At 39.0% G+C, this 23,747-nt stretch overlaps 1 pseudogene; it reads left to right on the forward strand.

The window, feature by feature from the left end:
- Positions 1-3,281: 3,281 nt before the first annotated feature.
- On the forward strand, positions 3,282-23,498 carry LOC109678688 (cytochrome P450 2A11-like; annotated as a pseudogene).
- The last annotated feature ends 249 nt before the right edge of the window (positions 23,499-23,747 follow it).

The raw sequence follows: 23,747 nt of genomic DNA on the forward strand, positions 1-23,747 counted from the left end.
AGGGAGTAGTTTCAACTCAAGTCTCATCCATACTTTCTTAGAAAGCACAGATCAATGATATCTAATGAAAAATATGTTTACAGTAGTATCTTCCAGATTAAAAAATAAAAGGCATAGAAAGAATACAGGCTGCTCCTAAACAAGTTTGGGACCTAGTGACTCACCAACACACTATCAGAGATAACCCCTAGCCCTATCCTAGCCGCAATATTTCCACTATTGTGTCTTATCTTTTCCCGAAGTCAATCTTACTGAATAATCATCACTGGTCCTATGAAACTAGTGGAATCTTTCAACATAAACATCCATGGATGAGGAGTGTAGGCTTTGTACAAGTCACATCATTGAGTCGCCCAGTGTCTGCAGAGTGCTATAAGCCTGTCTACAGTTCCTTGCTCACCCATCATCCCTTCCCTGACACTATCACTGACCAAACTGCATTTACCTTAGTAATAGCACCCCTATACAGAGCTTACTTGTATTAGTGGAACACAGTGCATTTGCCCACATACCCTTCATTCATCAAGTCAACTTTTGGGGAGTAGCATAGTATGTGTGAATTAAATGCTGCCCCCTCCCCGCAGAAGAACCTGAATTTTCAGGATTTCTGGTCGTGTTTTTTTAAAATATTTTTTATTTTGCACTAGTGGTAATGTCAGATGAGTAATAGAGGCCAGATGTCATGGAGAATGAACAGTAATGTACACTCCCTATGTCTAAAATAGCAGGCTAGAAGGCAGTCTATCTTTTCTCCAAAGGCCCTTGTCCTGGTTGCTGAGAAGCAAACCCAGCAGCATATTCTACAGTTAAGCTACACTGCCTGGAAGAACACCAAGCACTTCATACCTCTTAGTGTGGTTTTGATTTGCACTTCAGATGGTGAGCCTTTTTTCGTGTGTGTTTTGGCCATTTGAATTTCTTCTTTTGAGAAAGTACTGTTTAGTTCAGTAGCTCATTTCTTTATTGGTTCATTGATTTTGGGAGAGTTTAGTTCCTTAATTTCCCTGTATATTCTGGTCATCAGTCCTTTGTCTGATGTATAGCTGGCAAATATTTTCTCCCACTCTGTGGGTAGCCTTTTCAGTTTAGAGACCATTTCTTTTGTTGTGCAGAAGCTTTTTAATTTTATGAAGTCCTATTGGTCCATTCTTTCTCTTAGTTGCTGGGCTGCTGGGGTTCTATTGAGAAAGTCCTTGCCTATACCTATTACTTCCAGAATGCTTCCTGCTCCTTCCTGTACAGACTTCAGGTCTGATTTAAGGTCTTTGATCCATTTTGAGTTGATACTAGTACGGGGTGATAAACATGGACCTAGTTTCAGTTTCTTGCAGACAGATAACCACTTTTCCCAGCAACATTTCTTGAAGAGGCTGTCTTTTCTCCATCACATATTTTTGGCACCTTTGTCAAAAACAAGGTGGGTATAGTTCATGGATCATATCTGGGTCCTCTACTCTGTTCCACTGGTCTTCAAGTCTGTTTTTGTGCCAGTACCATGCTGTTTTTATTGCTATTGCTTTGTAATGTAGTTTGAAGTCAGGTATTGTGATACCTCCCTCATTGCTCTTTTTGCTGAGTATTGCCTTGGCTATTTGTTGTTTCTTTTGTTTACAAATGAACTTTAGGGTAGATTTTTCAATTTCTGTGATGAATGTCTTTGGGATTTTGATGGGAATTGCATTAAACATGTAGATTGCTTTTGGTAGTATAGCCATTTTTACTATGTTTATTCTACCAATCCATGAGCATTGGAGATCTTTCCATCTTCTGTAGTCTTCTTCAAACTCTTTTTTAAGGGTTTGTAGTTCTCCTTGTAGAAGTCATTCACATCCAGGCACTTCTCAAGTACTATGTCTTCTCAGGTCATGATTTCTGGGTCCTTGCATGTCTTTCCAATTCATTTCTCTTGCAAAGTTCCCAAGAGGGTTCTGGTGGAGGGATATCCTGGATTCATCCAGCTCAATCACTTCCTTAGCATCTGACTGGGATTGTTCATGTCCTATAGATGCATATCTGGGGCAGACATCCAGAAATAGGTGAAGACAGAAAAACAGAAAGCTAAGTGGATAATAAGTGTATGAGAAACTTGAATTGCAGCTACTTCGTGAATCTTCTCTGAGTCTAGGATCAAGAAGGTAGTGTAAAGAGTTTTCATCTGCAATACTAATGCTTACCAGTCATAAGTCTCCCTAGAATAGTTACAGATAGGGACTCTGAAAAAATCACAACTGCTATGACTTTCAAAGGTGCCTGAGTTGCTGTAAATTTACCAGTAATTCTTTTTGATGGGTGTTGTGTCCCTCGTTTAACCCATATACAAAATGGGGAAAAATGATAATGAAATAATCCTGAGAATCTCCATAGTAAGCCAGTTGGGCTCCGTATAAATTACACCCCTTAGGAAAGCTGGATTTTTATAACGTTGGTGATTGATATTGCTATTTTTCCAATTCCTGGGTGCCCCTTAGAGAACTCTGACCCAAAGTTTCTCTAGTTCTGTCCAAAGTTCAACTGAAATGGGACTGGAGTCTTCCACTATTTTCCCATCCAAACATGGCAAGTGGAGGTTCTGTGTGGCATAGTGCCCATCCTGACTTCACTTTGAGACTCTCATGGGCACCCTGGACATGAAGACACAGTAAGAGAGGGGATAAAGCCAAGCAAGTCAACACCTGGACTCAGGTACAGACTCCAGGATATTGTTGGGCTTACCAATATACTCCTCCCAGGAACTCCACACCCATAAATGTGAGCTCTTCTCATCTCAAGACCCTCAAATCTACAACTCCAGAATGCTTCCTCATATGTTGCTGAAAGTGTTCTTCCTCACTGAAAGACTCCAAAATTCACATCCATACATTCTGGCTTATTCCAATAAAATCCAGGACTTTCAATTCTGTTTTTGTCTCTCCAATCCACATCTATCAGGATTCTTCTCAGTGTAAGAGTCTAAACACAAACCTCAGGTAGCAGTCAAGTGTATATTTCAGCATCTTATTGTCTGCAGTTGTTCTCCTGCATACATAAACCCAGAGTCCTCAGACACCTCTCTTCCACTTCTGTGAATTAAGACTGAGCTTTTACTGTCTGTGGATCTTCCCAGAGGTTCTTCCTCTCTTCCTGTGTTTAGGTTTTATAACCTAAGCAGGGTGGGTATCGACAGATAAAATTGGAAGAGGCAATGAAACACTTGTATAATCAGAATCAAAGGCATCTTGCATCCCTCAGAATTTAAAGTCAAATGGCTCAGGTGTCATATTTCTGTCATCTTCACTGCTAACATGCTAGCCTAAGGGCTGCTTCAAATGTCTTTATTGGCCTTCTTGAGTGTCATGATGTTGATACCTATCTGACTGCAGATGAATCTCTGGAAGAAGCTGCCACCAGGACAGACCTCATTGCAATTCATTGAGAACTACCTGCAGTTGAAAACAAAGCAGATGTAAAACCACCTTATGAAGATGTCACTGGATGGACAATATGTAGATTGAGGTTGCAAGGGGTTTACAAATTTTGACTGGAGCTTTGAGGAAGGATGTTCACCAGAATGAGTCAGAGTTTTATAAATGGGGGCTTTTGAAGGTACAGGAACAAGATTCTAGGCAAGAATGCCCAACTCTTGGGATGTACAATTCCCAAGCTGGGGAGAAATGCATTCAGTACCTCACTTGTGGGTTCTATCCTAATTCAGGCAATGTTCCCTCTAACCTCTTCCACACCCATCAGAACAGAGACCACTATGGCCCCATTTTCACTGTCCACTTGGGACCTTGCCAGGTCATGGTGCTGTGTGGATATGATGCAGTGAAGGAGGCTCCATTGGATCAGGCTGAGGAATTTGGCAGGTGAGGGGAGCATTCCACCTTTGAATGATTCCCTAAAGGCTATGGTGAAGAGGATACTATGTGTGGTATGTAACCAGGGACGTAAGGTGGCTTTATTCAACCATTATTTCCCCCACAACTCAACCGTTCACTTGAGGTTGGGCAAAGTCATTTTTTTTGGTGTTCTCTCCACATCTCTCTTCATCATTGCTTCTCCCTATTTTTATATCTGTCCTGTCTCAGATATTCTGTGTCTTGTGTCTCCCTGTCCCTCTCTGTCTACCTTTTGTCTCTCACTGGAAATTTCTTCATTCCCTAGATGTATTCATCTCTTAGAACCCCTTGAGGTTTCCCTCTTGGCATCCTGTTCCTGTATTTTCACCTGATGTTTTTCTCCTTTTGTCATCATCAGTTTCTGTGCTTTCCCTTGTTTATTTCTCTCCCTCTCTTCCATCTCACACTTCTTCAGAGTCTCACATAAAATCTACTTCAGTGTTCCCTTGAATCCACCCAACAATCCCTATTTTCTCCAGACCTACTGTCTCTGTCTATTTATCATTTCTTCTTCATGTCAGTTCAGAACTTTTGACATTTTTGTAACTTCTGTCATGTTTCCAAAATCTCTCTAACCTCTTCTTTGCCTTTCACTCTTCCTTTTTTCCTCCTTCCATCATTATAGTGGTTATATATTCTGGTCTTTGTGCAAGTATCTCTCATCCTTGTCTATGATTTCATTTGGTTTGGTATATTCCTGTACTTTATATGGCTGGATCATGTCAGAGCTTTTGAGAAACCACCACACTGTTTTCTTTAGTAGCTGTACTAGTTAGAATAGATCCAACACTGTATAAGTGCTCTGTTTGCTCCACTCCCCTGCATTTGATTTTTTTGTTTTGTCTTGTTTTTTGAAGATAATCTATACTTTTTTCCAGAGTGGCTGTGCTAATTTACAGTCCCACGAACAGTGTGTGATGGTTAATTTCTCTCTCCTCTCTCTCTATCTCTGGATTTTGAACTCAGGGCTCCACACTTGGTGGGCAGGTGATCTTACCACTTGAACCACTCTGCCAGGCCCAAGCCTTACTTTCACCCCATTCTTGCCAAAATTTGCTGCTGTTTGTTTCCTTGATGACTGCCATTGTGGCAGGGTTGAACAGCATTCTCACCAGTGTATGACTCACATTTCTTATTGGCTAAAGATAGTCTATATTTTTGTGTATTTACTGCCCATCTGTACTTCTTCTTTTGAGAACTGTCCATTCAATGGATTTGCTATTATTAGTAGCATCGTTTGTTCTTTTGGTGTTTAATTTCTTGAGTTCTTTCTATATCTCATCTCAGAGGAATAGATGGGAAAGAGTCTCTTTCATTCTGTAGGCTGTCTCACCACTCTGAAAATTGTATCCTTTGATATGCAGAAGGTTTTGGTTTGATGAAATTTAATTGGCTGATTATTACTATTATTTACAGATCTATTGATTTCTATTCTGAATGTTATTGTCTCTGACTAATCTTGAAGTGTTTTCTCTATGTTCTCCTCTAGTAATTTCAAAGTTTTAAAGTCTGACAGAGTTTGAATTTGTTTTTACATAGTGACATATATGAATCTAGTTTCAGCCTTCTACATGTGAATATCCAGTTTTTCTGGGTTCTCTACTGTATTCCATTGTTCCATCTGTGGATTCTTGTACTATGTGGTTTCAACCACATGGCTTCAAATTAAGCTACAGAACCATAGTAACTAAAACAGCTTTTTCCCTGCAGCATTGCTGTTTTGCTCAGTATTGCTTTGGCTATTCATCATCGGGATTTGGATGGGGATTGCATTCAATCTCCAGATCACTTTTGGTAATATGGCCATTTTCACAATAGGAATTCTGATTATCAATGAGTGCAGGAAGTATTTCCACCTTCCAGTGTGTTCTTCAATTCTTTCTCAAATGATTTGTACTTTTCATAGAGGGTTTTCACCTCTGTGCATGGGGTTATATCTAGGGTTTTGGGTGGGTTTTTTTCCTTTGTTTTATTGTTATTTATTGTTTGTTTGAGGACATTATGCCTGGAATATTTTCCCAAATTCTTGTTATCCATGTTCTTGGTACATAGAAAAGATAATGATTTTGTATCAGTAGATTTTGTTATCTGCAGTTTTATGTAGATTTTGGATCCTGCTAAGTTGCTAAAAATTTTTAGCAGATGTAAGAGGAATCTTACAAATAGGAATAATTTGACTTCTTCTTTTCCTGTTTATATTCCTTTTATTTTGTTTTATTTTGCCCTAACCCAGAATTCAAGCAAAAGTAGGAAGAAGGGACACCAGAGACATATTTTTTATTTTAGATGTTTTCTATCAGTATTCCTCCCATGAGTGCAATTTTGGCTACAGATTTTTTTAATTGTTCTGCTGGGGGTACATTGCAGCATTTACAAAAGTTCTTACAACATATCAAATGTATCATACTTGAATTCACCCCCTCCATCATTCTTTATCCTACCTCCCCCATTCCTGGGATAATTTCAACAAGTCCTGTTTTTCCATTCACATACATGTGTACACACTAAGTACACCATATTCACCCTCCCATACCCTTTTCCTACATCTTCCCCACTCCCACTGGTAAAAATTCCCTGGACAGAAATTGTTCAGCTTGCCTGTTCTCTGATTTTGTAAAAAAAAAAATTTTTTTGTTTGTTTGATATACCTATACAGGGAATTTCCTTGTGACATTTCCATGTATATATATGTATTATAACCTGGATTGGATCATCTCCTCTATTTTTCACCTTTCTACCTCATCATTCTCCTTCTTATGTTGAATTCAATGTTTCAAAAGTCTGTATTCATTCCATATAGAAAGTACATCAACCATATCATCTTCTTAATTTTGTTCTTTTACCCTCCTTCTCTTGTATGTAACCTTCCTTTAGTGTTACCCGTTTTTCATAATATTGCCTGTATTTGTATTGTGTCTATTTTCCACATATGAGAGAAGACGTGCAGACTTTGGCTTTCTGAACCTGCCTAGCTTCATTTAAGATGATGATCCCTAGTAACATCCATTTAACTGCAAACAACAAAACTTCATTCTTCTTTATGGTTGAATACAATTCCATTGTACCACATTTTCTTAATGCTTTCTTCAGTAGTGGGGCATCTTTACTTTTTCCATAGCTAAGCTATTGTGAATAATGCTGCAATAAACACAGGTATGCAGGTGCCTTTATTGTAACATGACTTATATTCCTCTAGGTATATCCCTAGGAGTGGTATTGCTAGTAATATGGCAGTTCTATTTTCATTTTTTGAGGATCCTCCATACTGTTTTCCATAGTGATTGTACTAATTTACATTCCGCATATTTTTTGTTGTTTGCGTTCTTGATGACGGCCATTCTAACAGGAGTGAGGAGGAATCTTACTGTGGATTTGTTTTGCATTTCTTTTATGGCCAGGGATGTTGGGCATTTCTTCATGTGTTTTGGGGCTATTTGGACTTCTTCCATCGAAAACGTTCTGTTCAGTTCATTGGGTCATTGATTTTTTGGGAGATTAGTTTCTGGAACTCCCTGTATATTCTGGTTAGTATTCCCTTGTCAGATCTACAGCCTGCAAAGATTTTCTCCTATTCTTTGGGGAACTTCTTCACTCTGGTGACCATTTCTTTTCTTGTGCAGAAGCTTTTTAATTTCATGTAGTCCCAGTCTTCAGTCCCTTCTCTTAGTTGCTAAACCATCTGAGTTCTATTTAGGAATTCATTTCCCCATCCTTTTAATTCCAGCATATTCCCTGCTCTTTCCTGTATGAGGTTCAAAGTTTCAGGTCTTTATTAAGGTCTTTATTTCACTTTGAGTTGCTATTTGTACAGGGTGAAAACCATGGCTCTTGTTTCAGTTTTCTCCATACAGATATCCAGTTTTCCCAGCAACATTTGCTGAAGAGGCTTTCATTTCTCCACTACATATTTGGGCTCCTTTGTCAAAAATCAGTTAACTGTAACTGTGTCCCATTAGTTGGAGTTTTCTGAAAGATTATAGATGATTGAGTGGTAGTTGAACTCTGGAGTGTATTCTTGTCTTTAGATGGGGTAGTACTAACTTAATAGTAAGCCCTTCAGCTTCTTCTTCTCAAGTTGCTGAATGGTACCCTCTGTTCCACATAGAGCAAGGAGGCCAAGTTGCTAATGCTATCAGAGCTGTTAAGCTTTAGCCTTGAAATACAGTAATATCAAATGAGGACCAATTACTGGTACAGTTCCAATATCTTCAGTTGTCTATTGGAACAAAGATGGATTTTCATGGTCCTGGAAGAGTAATGGTAGTAAGGGTGAGGATGGGAAGGAGACAGGGAGGATATCTTTAGTAGATAATATGTCCAACTGCTGTTGTTGAAGTATTTATTTTTACTTTCCATTTTACTCATGTTTCTTTTGTGTATTTTCCATTTCTGCTGTTTTGTGCATGTATGTTAATACTAATTGTGTTTTTGATAAATGAACATTTTATTAGTATGCAATATGGTTCATTTTACTTTATAATCATTGCTTACTGAATATCATTTGTTTGCTAGGGGTACACCCACTTCTGTACTCTTTTGGCACTATTTGCAAGCATTATGCATTTATGATTTACCATGAAATGTTAAACCCTTGCAATAGCTGTTTTGAATTTCTAAGTGGAAATGACTTTTTATGTAATTTGTTAATGATTTACCACTGTATTGGATTCTCAATGAAAGAAGAATTACAAACAAATGATGAAGTTAAAACTATTTGGTTTGGTAATGGCTTTTATACTCTTTTAAAGGAATCATTTACTTTTACATATGCACATTAAAAATAAATGGAGCTAAAACATAAAGTGTGAGACATATATCAATATAACCCAGTAAGAGTAATGATTAAAGGTATAAAGTAAAACAATCAGTGCATACTTTGAAACTTCTTTAAACTAGAAATCAATGCATGAGGTTTCATAAAAATGTCACATGCTATATTAGTGTGAAAATTTGAAATAAATGTATAAGCTAAAATATATCTCATTCTGTATACTCTTTTAAAAAATGAAAGACAGGAATGCAAAACATATCCTGTGAGGAGGTGGATACTAGTGAGAGGGTGAATGGAGAAGATGAAGGACGGTGAATATGGTCATGGTTGTATGACAACAGAACCTGCTAAAATTCTTTTTAGAAGAGGGTGGAGAAGGGGAGTGGGTGAAGCTCACCAAGGTACATTGTAAGCATGTATGGGAATGTCAGAATGAAACACCCTGGAACAATAAATATATGCTAATAAAATTCCCAATCCATGAGTAAACCACTACAATCTTTTCCTCACAGGATTAACATCCAGAATATATTAAGAGTCATGAAATTAAACGTGAAAAGAACAAATAATTAATAATTAATTATTTTTCCAATTAATAAATGGGCAAATAAGTTGAACAGACATTTCTCAAAAGAAGTACAAATGACCAACAAATACATGTGGTGTATTCAGCATTCTTCAGTTTAAAGAAAATGCAAATCAAAACAACACTTAAATTCCATCTCACTTCAATCAGATTGGCTCTCATCAAAGAAAGTCATGACAAAAAATTCTGGGATGGATGTGGTGGAGTAGGAACCCTTATCCACTGTTGGTAAGAGTGTAAACTAGTGAAGCCACTATGGAAATCAGTATGGAAGTGTTTCACAAAAGTAAAAATAGAATTTTCACTAGAATAGAATGAATAATAATGAATAAATAGAATAGAATGCTGTACCACTGTTGACCATATATCTAAATGAATATAAGTCACCTGCACATCCACGTTTATTGTAGCTCTATTCACAACAGCCAAGCTATGAAATTCCCTTAGTTGTTCAACATTTGTTAAATAGAAAAAAATATAGTATATTACTCTTCCTTATAAGAAGAAAGAAATTACATTGTTTGTAGGAAAATGGATAGAAGTGGAAATCAGATTGTTGCTTGAGATATACCAGGTTCAAAAAGACAAATTTTCCATGTTTTCCTCATATGTGGAATCTAGTAATAGGTGATGGTTGTGGTGGTGATGGTGGTAGTGGTGGTGGTGGTGGTTGCGGTGGTGGTGGTGATGGTGGTGGTGGTGATGGTGGTGGTGGTTGTAGAGGTGGTGGTATGGTGGTGGTGGTTGTGGTGGTGGTGGCAGTGGTTGTGGTGGTGGTGGTGGTGGTGGTATGGTGGTGGTATGGTGGTGGTGGAGGTGATGGTGTGGTGGTGGTGGTGGTATGGCGGTGGTATGGTGGTGGTGGAGGTTATGATGGTGGTGGTAGTGGTTGTGGTGGTGGTGGTGGTATGGCGGTGGTATGGTGGTGGTGGAGGTGATGATGTGGTGGTGGTGATGGTTGTGGTTTTGGTGATGGTTGTGGTGGTGGTGATGGTTGTGGTGGTGGTTGTGGTGGTGGTTGTGGTGATACTAGCAGCAGCAGTAGCAGTTATATGACATGATTGTGGAAAGTGACTCTGGTGAGAAGAACCAGCAGCAAGGGAGTGGGGAAAATGTGAATATGATGCTATGAATGTGATCACTTACCTCATGTATACGTAAGAAAATAGCATAACAAAACACACTAAAAATGAGTTGAACTGGGAAGGTAATTAAAGTGAAAAAAGGGGGTGAAATTGAACAAAACACATTATGTACTTATATGGAAATATCACAATGGAGCCCCTTTGTACAATTAATTTATGAAAGAAAAGAATAAAAATTTCAAAACCGTAAATTTTTCCCTAATCAACTTAGACTTATAGTTAAAGCATGTATAATAGTGTTATGAACAAGGGAAGGAGTCATACCTGGGCACAAAATCCTTATTCCTTTCATCCATTTAAGTGTTACATGGATGACTATACATTCTTTTCTGAGATACCATGGCTCAGTGGAGATTTGCGTTTCTCGATATACAGCGTTAGGAGACAAGTCAGTGAAAGCATGGGTACTGCAAGATCACTTAGCACTTAGCTGTGAAATATCTTTCTCCCTTGAGTGGATCCTTTTGTTATCCAAGGCTTCTATATGAAGTATAAGTAAAATAACCCTTTATTCTCCCAATGAAAATTTACATGGATGAAAGGAGAAAGGAGATTTAGGAATAAGATAAGGATTTGTCAGGACCTAATGTCAGATAACCTAATAGGTGATAGATTGGGCCCATGACACAATCTTGTATTCTGATTTAGAGATTGGAGTCATGGACAGGTAAGGGAGCAGAAAATTCAGGTGACCCAAAGACCATTACAGCTACTAGAACCTGAAATGTTATTCTGAAAAAATAAGAAAGGAGGAAAATTCTATGCTATGATAGTCCAACACTAATGTAACTCCACGCACACAAGTACTTTGGTTATCACTGAAGTCAGAGCAGAAATGGCACCACATCTACCAAGCACTTTCCTATCTACTTTCTGATGTAAAAATTTCTCATTAACTAAGCATAGGGAGTGTCCAGGGAGACACTGACCTTCCTTCCCTGAAAAGTCTTCTCCTGGGTGCATAATTTTGCATAGCAGTTGACCCCATGTCCTTACTATGGGACCTTCTGTCAAAGGGTCACTCAGCATGTGCTTTGTGTATTTATATTCCTGAGGTCATAGTTCTGAGTGCGTTAACCTAGGAATGAAGCAATCAGATATGAGAAGAGTTGATACAAAATAAGTGGGGTATCTGAAGTCAATTTAGAAAATGTTACAGTGGTGAAGAACGCCAAAAAAAATGGCCAGAGGGTGAAGAAAAGCCTGGAAGGGACAGGCCTAATCAGGCACTTCTTAGGTACTATGTCTTCTCAGGTCATTTCTGGATCCTTGCATGTCATGTCTTACCAAGTCATTTCTCCTGAAAAGTTCCCAAGAGGAGGAACTTTCCCCTCCACTTCCTCTGGTGGAGGGATATCCTGGATTCATCCAGCTCAATCACTTCCTTAGCATCTGGCTGGGATTGTTCATTTGCTACTTATGCCTATCTGGGACAGACATCGAAAAACGGGTGAAGACAGGAAAAATGGAAAGCTAAGTGGATAATAAGTGTATGAGAAACTTGAATTGCAGCTACTTCATGAATCTTCTTCTTTGAGTCTAGGACCAAGAAGGTAGTGTAAAGAGTTTTCATCTGCAATACTAATGCTTACCAGTCAGTAAGTCTCCCTAGAATAGTTACAGATAGGGACTCTGAAAAAATCACAACTGCTATGACTTTCAAAGGTGCCTGAATTGCTGTGAATTTACCAGTACTTCTTTTTGATGGGTGTTGTGTCCCTCATTTAACCCATATACAAAATGGGGAAAAATGATAATGAAACAATCCTGAGAATCTCCATAGTAAGCCAGTTGGGCTCCGTATAAATTACACCCCTTAGGAAAGCTGGATTTTTATAACGTTGGTGATTGATATTGCTATTTTTCCAATTCCTGGGTGCCCCTTAGAGAACTCTGACCCAAAGTTTCTCTAGTTCTGTCCAAAGTTCAACTGAAATGGGACTGGAGTCTTCCACTATTTTCCCATCCAAACATGGCAAGTGGAGGTTCTGTGTGGCATAGTGCCCATCCTGACTTCACTTTGAGACTCTCATGGGCACCCTGGACATGAAGACACAGTAAGAGAGGGGATAAAGCCAAGCAAGTCAACACCTGGACACAGGTACAGACTCCAGGATATTGTTGGGCTTACCAATATACTCCTCCCAGGAACTCCATACCCATAAATGTGAGCTCTTCTCATCTCAAGACCCTCAAATCTACAACTCCAGAATGCTTCCTCATATGTTGCTGAAAGTGTTCTTCCTCACTGAAAGACTCCAAAATTCACATCCATACATTCTGGCTTATTCCAATAAAATCCAGGACTTTCAATTCTGTTTTTGTCTCTCCAATCCACATCTATCAGGATTCTTCTCAGTGTAAGAGTCCAAACACAAATCTCAGGTATCAATCAAGCAAATATTTTGGAGTTGTTCTCCTGCATACATAAACCCAGAGTCCTCAGACACCTCCCTTCCACTTCTATGAATTAAGGCTGAACTTTTATTGTCTGTGGATCTTCCCAGAGGTTCTTCCTCTCTTCCTGTGTTTAGGTTTTACAACCTAAGCAGGGTAGGTATTGACAGATGAGATTGGGAGATGCAATGAAACACTTATATAATCAGAATCAAAGGCTACCCTGTATCCCACAGAGTATAAAGTTAAATTGTCTCAGATATCATTATCTTTCTTTCACCTTCACTGCCACCATGCTGGACTCAGCGCTATTTCTCATGACTGTGCTGGCCTTCCTGAATGCCATCTTGTTGCTATCTGTCTGGCTGCAGAAGAAACTCTGAGAGAAGTTGCCTTCATGGCCTAGCCCATTGCCCTTCATCAGGAATATGTGCAGTTGGACATGAAACAGATGTATACCTGCCTCATGAAGATGTCACCAGATTGACAATATACGAGATGAGGTTGCATGGGGTTTACAAATTTTGACTGGATTTTTGAGGAGGGATATTGACCAGGATGAGACAGAATCTTATGAATGGGGGCTTTTGAAGGTACAGGAACCAGATTCTAGGAAAGAATGCCCAACTCTTGGGGTGTACAATTCCTCAACTGTAAGGCTGGAGTGAAATGCATTCAATACATCACTTATGGATTCTGGCATAATTCAGGCAATGTCCCCTCTAATCTCTTCCACTCTGCAGCAGATCAAACACCACTATGACCCCCCCCATTTTCACCATCTTCTTGGGATCTCACCAGGTCATGGTGCTGTGTGGATATGATGCAGTGAAGGAGGCTCCATTGGATCAGGCTGAGGAATTTGGCAGGTGAGGGGAGCATTCCACCTTTGAATGATTCCCTAAAGGCTATGGTGAAGAGGATACTATGTGTGGTATGTAACCAGGGACGTAAGGTGGCTTTATTCAACCATTATTTCCCCCACAACTCAACCGTTCACTTGAGGTTGGGCAAAGTCATTTTTTTTGGTGTTCTCTCCACATCTCTCTTCATCATTGCTTCTCCCTATTTTTATATCTGTCCTGTCTCAGATATTCTGTGTCTTGTGTCTCCCTGCCCCTCTCTGTCTACCTTTTGTCTCTCACTGGAAATTTCTTCATTCCCTAGATGTATTCATCTCTTAGAACCCCTTGAGGTTTCCCTTTTGGCATCCTGTTCCTGTATTTTCACCTGATGTTTTTCTCCTTTTGTCATCATCAGTTTCTGTGCTTTCCCTTGTTTCTTTCTCCCCCTCTCCTCCCTTTCAGACTTCTTCAGATTCTCAAATAAAATCTACTTCAATATCCCCTTGAATCCCACTCCAGGCAACAATCCCCATTTTATTCCTAACTACTGTCTTTCTGTGTGTTTATTTATCATTTTCCCCTTTTAGTATGTTGTTGACTATAGGCTTGTCATATAGAGCCTTTATTATGTTGAGGTTCATTCCTTTTACTCCTAGTTTCATCAGAGGTTTTATCATGAAAAGATGTTAAGTTTTTTCTGCATTCATTGAGGTGATGATGTGGTTTTTGTCTTTGCTTCCATCAATATGCTGTATTACATTTAATGATTTGTGTATTTTGTATCATCCCTCCATCCCTGGGATGAAACTGACTTGATTATGATGAGTGATCTTTTTGATATGTTGTTGAATTTGGTTTCCAAATGTTTTATTGAGTTTTTTTATATCTAAGTTCATTAAAGAGATTGCCCTATAGTTCTCTTTTTTTGTTGTGTCCTTGTCCAGTTTTGAGGTGAATGTAACACTTAGCTTCCTAGAATGAGTTCAGCAGTATTCCTTCCCTTTCTTTTCATGGAGAAGTTTATGGAATGTTGGTATTAGTGCTTGTTTAAAGGTCTGGTAGAATCCAGCACTGAATTTGTAAGGCACTGGACTTATCCTTTTAAGGAGATTATTTCTTCTTCAATTTTATTGCATGTTATAGATCTGTTTAGGTGATTAATATCCTCTTGGTTCAGTTTTAGATGTATGTGTCTTGAAATTTGTCCATTTCTTCTAGATTTTCCAATTTATTTGAATATAGTTTTTCAAAATAGTCCCCAATGAGTCCATGGATTTCCTTGGTATTTGTTGTGATCTCCCTTTTTTCATTCCTAATTTTCTTAATTTGGTTCTTTTCTCTCCTTATTTTAGTCAGATATGCTAGGGATGTATCAATCTTATTTATCCTTTCAAATAACTAGCTTTTTGTTTTGTTGATTCTTTGTATGGCTTTTTGGCCTCTATTTTGTTGATTTTGGCTCCCATTTTTATTATTTCTGTTCTTTTGCCAGTTTTGAGTTTAGCTTGTTCTTGTTATTGCTAAAATGCAGCATTAGGTCATTTAGTTTGGATCTTTCTGTGTTTTTAATATATGCATTCATAGCTATAAACTTTCCCCTTAGCACCCCCTTTGCTCTATCCCATAGGTTCTGATAGGTTCTACTTTCATTTTCATTAAATTTCAGGAACTTTTTTTTCTCCTCCCTTATTTCTTTGTTGACCCACTGATCATGGAGCAACCTGTTGCTTAATGTCCAGGTGTTTTGAGTATTTTCTGCTGTTTCTTGTCTTGTTGACTTCTAGTTTTATTGCATGTGGTCAGACAGTATGCAGGGGGTTATTTCAGTTTTCTTATATTTGTTAAGACCTGATTTGTGATCTAGAATGTGTCCTGTTTTTGAGAAAGTTACATGGGCTGCTGAGAAGAATGTATATTGTGCTAATACAGGATTGAATACTCTGTAAGCATCTGTCAGGTTCATTTGATCTATGGTCAGTCAATTCTATTTTCTGTGTTGATTTTTTTTGTCTGGATGACCTATCTATTGGTGATAGTAGAGTACTGAAGGCTCCCACTATCACAGTGTTAGGTCTATTTGTGTTATTATGCCAAGTTGTGTGGGTTTAATGAAGTTTGGTACATCAAGTTTGGGCACATATACATTAACAATGATTATTTCCACTTGATGGATTGCTCCTTTTGCTAGTATGAAGTGACCTTCTTTGTCTCTTCTGACTAATTTAGATTAGATGTCTACTTTATCCAATATAAGTATTGTACATGCTGCCTGTTTTCATGAGCCATTACCTTGGTAAATCTTTTTCCAGTCTTTCACCCTAAGCCAATGCTTATTTCTATCTATAAGATGGGTTTCTTGTAAACAATAAATTGTCTTTTTTAATCCATGTTGCCAATTGAAGTCTTTTGATGGGGGAGTTGAGACAATTTATATTTATATTCAGTGTTAATATTGAGAGGTATGTGGTGATTCCTGCCATTTAGTTGCTTTTGTTGTGTAAGGGTTTATGTGTGTGCAACTAATTCTATGCTACTTTCTAATTATTTTTATGCTCTTCTCTTGAGATTTAATATTTTCAATCCCTTCATAGCTATGTTTGTTTTCATCTTCTATGTGTTGGATGTCTTTCAGAATCTTCTGGAGTGCTTGTTTAGGGGTCATGTATTGTTCTAGTTTCTGTTTATCATGGAGGGTTTCTATTCCTCCCTTAATTTTGAGTAATAGCTTTATTGAGTAGATATCCTAGGATTAAAATTGTTTTCTTTCAGTGCTCAAAATGCCTCACTCCATGGCCTCCTTGTTTTTTAGGTTTCTGTTGAGAAATCTGCTGTTATTTTAATGGGTTTGCCTTAATATGTTACTTGATTTTCCTCTCTTACCATCCTCAATATTCTTTCCCTATTTTCTGTGCTGGTTGTTTAAATATAATATGCCATAGAGAGGTTCTATTTTGGTCATGTCTGTTTGGTGTCCTGGAGGCTTCCTGTACCTGAATGCACATCTCTTTCTCAAGATTTTAGAAATTTTCTGCTATTATTTTGTTGAACATATTACCTATACCTTTGGCTTTCACTTCTTCATTGCCTATTATTGACATATTTGGTCTTTTGATGGAGTTGCAGAGTTCTTTTCATTTCACAGTTGTTCAGTCCTTTGTCTAAGTATTCTTCTGTTTTTTCTTTAATACCTATTTTGTCTTCGAGCCCTGAAATTCTGTCTTCTATTTGTCTCAGTCTGCTGGAGTGGCTTTCAGCTGTATTTTTTACTTGACTTAAGGAAATTTTTGTTTCCAGGGTTTCTGTTTGATTTTTTTTTATTTTTTGAGACTTTCCATATCTTTGTTTGGCTTCTCTTTTATATCTTGTACTGTCTTTTTATTTTATTTGTCTCTCTCTCTCTTTTTTTTTTTGTAATTTCCTTGGTTTTGTTTCAGAATTTGTTAAAATCCTCCTTGAGTTCATTTAGTTGTTTATGCATCTTCTCCACTTTTTTAATCCACGTTCTTTTGGAATTCATTGAGTTGTTTTTATATGTCCTCTTTAAGCTCTTCTTTATGCTCATTAAACATCTTTATCATCACTCCTCTGATCTCAGCAACTTAGGATTCACTCCCTTCACTTTCCACCAAATCCTCTAATGTAATTGTTTGCCTTTTGAGGAGTCATATTCCCTTTCCTTTTTTTCTCCCTCCATTGTCTGTTTTGAGCTTTGCTCATGTATGGTTGATTAGTTAGTTGAGGGGTTTAATCACATACTATCTTTCCCTTACTTAATTTCTATGCCCTGGCTAGCTTAATTGTTAGCTAGGTTGTTGTAATATTTCTGTTCACTGACCTGGAGGTATAACTTACCAGTAATAAATTCATGGATTCAATTCCAAACCAGTATTTACATAATATATAAAACCCTTGGCAATATTATCTATAAACAGGGAGTTGGGGGGTGGGGAGATAACAGTTGTTTGCATAGAAAATGATACTTAGGTAATTAAAATAATGATGCCAGAAGAATAGGCAGGAAGGGAGCCATGGACTGAGGGGGTGAAGAGGTATGAGGTATGGGAACTATGGGGTAATAAGGCCTTAATGTGTGTAAAGGTGTAGTTCAGTCATTGTGGGGGAGGTGCTATATCAGGGATTGCAGAAGGATAGGGAGGATAGGGGTAGTGTGTAAACTTGGTATAATAGACTACTCAGTGAGTGGTTAGTGTGAAGGAGGTAGGGATAGTGGAAGGCAAAGGAGAGGAAGAAAAGGAAGGTAAGAAGAAAAAAGGAAGGTAAGAAGAAGAAAGGAAGAAAGAAAAGAAGAAAAATGGGGGAGAAGGAGGAAAGTGGAACAAGAGAGAGCTAAGCAAATTGAAATTTGAACAAAATGGGAAAAAAAGGAGATAGATACCAATAAAAGAAAAAGAAAAAAATTTAAATAAATATTTATTGTCCAAATTTCTTCCTTGTTATGGAGAGGAGTGGGTCTTCTCTCAGTTCAATGAGTGCTCTGGGATCTTTCCTCTGGTTTCTGATCTGTGTGTTGCCTTTCTGACAGGGGCTTTCTCTGTGTCCCTGGTCCTCCCTAAAGTTGATATCTGGCATGTGTGGCAGTGAATGGTGCCCCGCTCTATCAAATAGCTGTCAGGAATCTGCTCAGGGTGTTTGAGCCCAGGGTTTTCCTGGGAGAGGGCGCATCTGCATCAGCTTGTTTTTTTCTTATAGGTGGATTCTCTGAACTGGTCCTGCGAGGAACTGATATGTGAGCAGTGACCAGCCCCTTCTGCCCACAGGTCAAGCCTGGAAGCTAGAATTGAGTTTTTTGGTCAACCACTTTTCTCTGGGAAGGCTGTTAGTTTCATCTTGCTACTAGTTTCCCTAAAGGTGATCAAATGTGTTGTTATTTACCCCAGGCTGCAGCTGGGCCACCCCACGCACACAGACTTGGATCAGATCAGTACTCCACCCCACTCCTACCAGGCAGAGGAGAAATTTTCCCTCTACTTATTAGGCCACCAGTTTTGATCAGGAGAGGTACAATCTGCCCACAAACTGCACTGGACTGTATGGTTCCCTACAGAGCAGGTGATATGGCATGTTCACCTGGTGGGGTTGTAGTTTCACTTGGTGGTATCAGGGGTCAGCCTGGATTGGTGCAAGTAGGCAGTAGTCAGAGGTTCTGTGTCCACAAATTTTGGTGGGTTCAGGACATCCAAGATGCTTATAGAACTTGTTCTGCAGTTCGCTGAGTTGAGATTTTGCTCTTCAGAGAAAGGAAAAAAGATTTTAAAAAAAGAAAAAACTAGATCTCCAGTAGATGGGCTGGCATTGTAGCTGGTCCACAGTGCCCAGGCTTCTGGAGCTGCTATATGCTATAAAAAGATAATTTACAGGTCAGTCATTATACATTATTTTCCCCTATGTATAGGTCATATCTTATCCGACAAAAAAAGTATTTGATTGCAGATCCTTGCTACCACAAATCTGAAGTATTCTTTCAGACTCATGAGTATTCTGGGTTCCTTGATTTATCAGCTATCTAACATCTTGGTCCCTCTCTGTGTGATCTTTTTAATGTGCTTTTGTATTTATATGCAAGCATTTTGTTGAGAACTTTTGTACTTCTGTTTTTCAAGAAAATTGCTGTAAAATTTGTGTGTGTGTGCAGGAAATTAATGTGAGTCAACTCCCTGTATAGCTATCCTTATCTCAACTAGCAAAACCCTCGTTCCTTCCTATTATTGTTTATACTCTGTCTTCAACAAAATTAGAGATAAGGGCAAAATAGTTTCTGCCGGGTATTGAGGAGGTGGGGGGGAGAGGGAGGGGGTGGAGTGGGTAGTAAGGGAAGGGGTGGGGGCAGGGGGGAGAAATGACCCAAGCGTTGTATGCACATATGAATAAAACAATAAAAAATTTGGCATCATGTTTATCCTGGCTCTATAGATAAAGTTTGGTAGCATCCCTTCCTTTTCCATTTTATGGAGCAATATTTGGAATATTTGTGTTGATGCTTCTTTAAATGTTTGGTAGAATTCTGTAGTGGATCCATTGGTTTCTGTGCTTTTCTTTGTTGGAAGATTCTTTATTGCAGGTTCAATCTCATTGCTCAGTATATATCATTTTTAGTCATTTATATCCTCTAGGTTCAATTTTTGTAGGTTCAAGATTTCTAGAAATTTATCTATCCTGAGGCAGGCTAGTAATAGGAAAAGAAGAAACCCCTTTCTTGTTCCAGCCCAATGAAACAATGGGGATATGCAAAAAGAACCAAAAATGGAGGATTCTGTATGGTATCTGAGAAAAGCACTTCACAGCCTCCATTAGGTTCAAGATAACCCACCAAGGTCACAGGAAGTCACAAGGTGTTTTTGAACTATCCACCCTAAGATATGTCAACAGCAACATCCTGAAACAACAAATACAAAAAGACACAGGAATGAAAACCATATCCTGAGGGTGGATGGAACAAATGATAATTTGTAGACCCATCCTAGCCCACTCTGTAAAGACTACCCAGAGTTTTCCCTCCCATTGCAGTATATAAATCACTCCTCCAACAAAGCTCAGGCTTTCTTGTCTTCTGAACCATTTGGCTGGTGCCCCCTGCCTTTCTTTTCTAATGCTTTCTTTAAAATTCCTATCTATGTTTTCTCTCTACTTTCAATAAAGACTTGTTCTGATTTAGAATCAGTGTATCTCCACTCACTCCTTTGTTCAGAATGCAAGAGTCTAAGAATCTTCTAACCAGAGTCTTCAGGGACCACCCACCAGTAAAAGTGAATATTTACAAATTATGCAAATCAGAGTTTCATTCCTTATTTCCCTAAGCTGTCCACCCCTTGGAGAGAGCAAAGGCCAGCAATTATTCACTCCATTCTTCTGTCTTTTTGGTGATCACCAGATGACCATTAGGAATAGTTTGTGGCAAGAACCATTTTGAATACCTCTCAGCAGTCACACTTCAACAAGCTAGGGCAGAACACAGCACTCAGGCAAGGTTTTACCGAGAATTACCAAGACAACTTAGTGTATGTCAGATGCTAATACCGCAGTGCATCTGTTAGCCAGAATGGAGTGGAAAAATCATCTGATTCAGTTTCTGTCTGGACCTATAGCAATGCACATTCTGAGGGCTGTGCTGATGCTGGGCACTTCAAAATATCAGTGACCCCAGAACCTTTTGTGCTACAAAAAGTAGGACAGGGAATGGCTATGGAGAAAGAACTACTTTCATTGTGAGTAGGATAGAGGTAGACTCGGTGCAATCCACCATACAAAATATGTTGTGCTGAAACATAGGTCATACACAAAATCACACATATGTGTTTCTTCATCTGAGCTTCTGCAACTGGCTTTACAAATCCCAAAACTAAAAGGGAAACATTCTCTGTTCTCTTACACATCACAGTACACTTTCCCAAGAGTGCATTTCTCAGTGGTTTGTGACAGAGACTCCTTTCTGCAACCAAACTGATGGCCAAAGCATCAACAATTGAGATAGGGAAGCAAAATTACCAGAGAGAACCAGAAACACTAAAATGCAGGGTCCTTGATTCAAAGAACTATGCACTCAAACAAGAGAGTCTCAAGATGGCTCCAGGTCACAGTGCAGAGAATTTTCCAGAGTCAGACCACTATGTAGATTCCCAAACTATTGTCTGTGTTGGCCATATTTTTCTACTCCAATGTTAGTTGTACTGAGACCCTCCCTTATTCCTATATACCACTGCCTTACAAATGCTGAGGAAATCTATTCATCTCTGTGCTCCAGTATCCAGAGTCTCTGCATTTTTCTATGTCTCTGTTCACTCCTGAGATTCAGCATTCTTCCACAGTCACTTATCTAAATAAGCAGCTGCTGTACAGTTGCTTTGATTTTATCTCATGGAGAAGCATGAAGGTTATATGTGCATCCTATCCACAATTTTGAATTTCATGTGTTTGTATCTCTTATCCTCTCCAATTCTCAGGTTGTATCTATCTTTCTCCCAATAATTTCATCTCAGGAACTCCATCAGGGGTAGGATCTTCTCTCTGATTTCTGCCACTTGGGGAGTGACCAAGCAACTCAGGCACTTCTGCATTACTACCCTTTGTGATTTTGGCATGGGCAAGCATAGCATAGAGCTGCATATCCAGGAGGAAGCAAGCTACCTCATGGCAATCTTTCAGGGCACAAGAGGTGAGCATTGGAGCCAGGACTGCTTAGTAAAGAGAAGGAAAATAACCAATGGAAGAAACCGCATGTTGTTGCACAGAATGTGGGTGAGGTTGGGAAAAGGCATCTGCACTGTCAGGTCTGGGATCTGGTGCTGGAAGTTCAGATCACCACTGTAGTGCCTTCCTGCAATTTTCAGATTGGCATCACACTATGCAGTTAACTCTTTCCCAGTTCCTTTCTCCTCCTGTCCCCAACATCCCTCACAGGTGCCTTTATTGATCCCACCTTCTACCTGAGCAAAGCAGTCTGCAATATTATGGCTTCATTGTCTTTGGAGACCACCTTGATTATAAGGACAAAGAGTTCCTATCATTACTGAGAATGCTTGGAATCATGAAACTTATATCTTTATTCTCAGGCCAGGTAATTTATTTAAGCTCGGATCTACCAGGCCCCTACCAGAAACTGACAACTAAGTCCCCATATTTAAAAGTATTCCAAGCTTCTATAGTCCTCCAAGAAGGTCCCTCAAACCAAACCCACTCTTGGATAACTGAACAGCTGCACCAGTACCTATGTTAGGCATGCCATATCCGTTTTCCAAGAACACGTAAATATCTCAAGAGATAACTCCCAAATGGAAGTGAGATACATGTCCTCCCATCAGCTCTTTACATGCAGCAAGTGTTCCCCTCCCAATGTACTTTAATGTCTAACAGATGTTCCCTATTTATTCTTTCTGAGTGTCCAAATGTGTACAAGTGAACAACATAACCACTTGTGCAACTAATGCTACTAATGCAACTAATCCTGGCCATGGAAATCATTTGAGCTCAGCACTCCTATACCAAATCAGCTCAATGGAAACTTTCCACCAGTGTTCCCTACTTATCCATACATGAACATCTGGATAGATACTACAACCAAAATAACTGAAGATAAAAATATCTGGATAGGTTGTTCACCGAACATCCAATTAATGTCTCCAACTTATCCCTTTTCCTTACTTTCCAGAGGTGGCCTCTATTCAGTTCACCTGGAAACTAATCACATGAATAACTATTAACCCCAAGTTAACAACTGACCCTCAGTCTCACTCTAATGCCTGAAAACCCATAAAATATCCCCAATTTTAATCCAGTTAATATATAGACAGCCAAATACAATGTAGCCCACTTGAGATCATAGCACCTAATAGGTGATGCCCTTGTAGCTGAACCAGAATAGCTCAGTAGTATATCCTCACCTGAATGACTGAAACTTGAATATGTATCCCAATCCATTTCACTTAAATCTTGAATAATATTCCTTATACTTAACCCCCATTTATAATTGCATGTATAGTGCCACCAACCCTACCTAAAACCTAGACATGTGAACAAGAATATTGAACTTGCTGTATTAATTGCCTTGAGAGAGAACATGCTGCCATTAATTGCTACCTGACAACTGTCTTTCTTCATGTACTCTCTCCCCACTCCCAGCTCGGTGAGATATTCTATTTAGTGATGAAGCACCTGCCAGGACCAAAGCAATAGGCCTTTAATAACCTGCTGGGGCTGAAGAACTTCATAACCAAGAGGGTGGAGCAGAACCAGTGCACCCTGGATCCCAATTTGCCATGTGATTTCTTTGACTCCTTTCTCATTTGCATGCAGGAAGTTCACCCATCAGCCAACATGGGAGCCCCAAATCAAGGCTCAGGGAAATTTACCATTGAAGAGTAGAAAATAGAGGCTAAATCAACTTGGTTTCTATCATAATAATCTCCACTAGCCCAATCATAATTAACCATCTAATGAACCGTTATTGAGGGGAGGACATGGACAAGCCAATGAGTATACCAACCAATGCTCAGTATTACCTTCTGTGGGGCAACATTTTAAGTGTTTAAACTTTTTCATCTATTAACACCCACTACAGTTTGGGAACAAGGTTCTAAAATTACCCAATACCCAAAGAGGATATGGCATTCC

The sequence above is a fragment of the Castor canadensis genome, chromosome 16 (genome assembly GCF_047511655.1).
Source record: "Castor canadensis chromosome 16, mCasCan1.hap1v2, whole genome shotgun sequence".
Lineage (NCBI taxonomy): Eukaryota > Metazoa > Chordata > Mammalia > Rodentia > Castoridae > Castor > Castor canadensis.